We start from the raw sequence: 1,196 nt of genomic DNA, 5'->3' as shown, positions 1-1,196 counted from the left end.
ACCTCTGCTAAAGCGCCCGAGGTTGACCTGGTGCCCGGGGAGCGAATCGGACACCAGGTCAACCTCCGCTAAAGCGCCCGAGGTTGACCTGGTGCCCGGGGAGCGAATCGGACACCAGGTCAACCTCCGCTAAAGCGCCCGAGGTTGACCTGGTGCCCGGGGAGCGAATCTGACACCAGGTCAACCTCTGCTAAAGCGCGCGAGGTTGACCTGGTGCCCGGGGAGCGAATCGGACACCAGGTCAACCTCTGCTAAAGCGGCCGGGGTTGACCTGCTGTCCCTGCCGGACTTTGAAAATTTTTCTCTCCCGCCTGGGACCGGGGTTGACCTGTTGTCCCTGCAGGACTTAGAAATTTTTTCTCTCCCCGCCTCGGACCGGGGTTGACCTGCTGTCCCTACCGGACTTAGAACATTTTTCTCTCCCCGCCCCGGCCCGGGGGTTAACCTCGGGGCACACAGCTTCCCGGGTCTGACGTGCACGTCCTGTCACCTCCCGGGCCCGGCGTCCTCGTCCTCCCTTCCCCTTGGGCCGGCTCGGAGGAAGTTTTCCCTCGGCCCGGCCTCCGGGTTAATTGTTTGGGCCCGGCTGACTGAGGCCAGGCTGCTGACGCTAAAGCCCGGGGAGGCGGGGGCCTACGGCCATACCGGACCGAATGCCCCCGATCTCGTCCGATCTCGGAAGGTAAACCGTCCCGGGCCTGGCTAGTACCTGGATGGGTGACCGCCTGGGAATCCCAGGTGCCGTAGGCAGCTTTTGGCCCCAGCGGGGGTAGAGCGGGGCGTGTGTCTGCCGTGCGGGAGCAGGGAAGCCGTGAGGCCAAGGCGGCGCGACGGTCCTGGGGGGCGCTGAGGCCTTTCCCTCTGCCTGCCTGCGTGTCGGGGGCGGGGGGGCGGGCGAGGAAGCTTAGGCCCTCACCCGGTGCGGTGCGATGGCTTGGGTCGGGTCGGGGAGAGGGAAGAAAGCGTGTGTGGAGCGTTGGTGGGGCAGGTGTGTGTGTGGGAGTGCTGGGTGGGGCAGGCCGTTGAGGCGGTGGCGGTGGTGGTGTTTTTGGTGGGAGTGAGTTGGGGTCAGGTGGGTGTGGGGTCCCCCCCAGGGGGGGTGGATGGTCTGAGGGTTAAGGCTTGGAACGTGCGTCTTGGGGGACCGTGGGGGGAGGTTGTTGAGAGCGGGGAAGGCCCTGGGTCTCGGTTGTGGA

At 66.1% G+C, this 1,196-nt stretch overlaps 1 non-coding gene across 1 annotated transcript; it reads left to right on the top strand.

Moving 5' to 3' along the window:
* Positions 1-631: 631 nt before the first annotated feature.
* On the top strand, positions 632-750 carry LOC142006287 (5S ribosomal RNA). Its single transcript, XR_012643392.1, has one exon. It is a non-coding gene; the product is annotated as a 5S ribosomal RNA (ribosomal RNA).
* Positions 751-1,196: the final 446 nt, after the last annotated feature.

Source organism: Carettochelys insculpta, unplaced genomic scaffold (assembly GCF_033958435.1).
Source record: "Carettochelys insculpta isolate YL-2023 unplaced genomic scaffold, ASM3395843v1 scaffold_0048, whole genome shotgun sequence".
Taxonomy (NCBI): Eukaryota; Metazoa; Chordata; order Testudines; family Carettochelyidae; genus Carettochelys; species Carettochelys insculpta.
The sequence above is the reverse complement of the archived record's forward strand: the minus strand, read 5'-3'. Positions and strand labels throughout refer to the sequence as shown.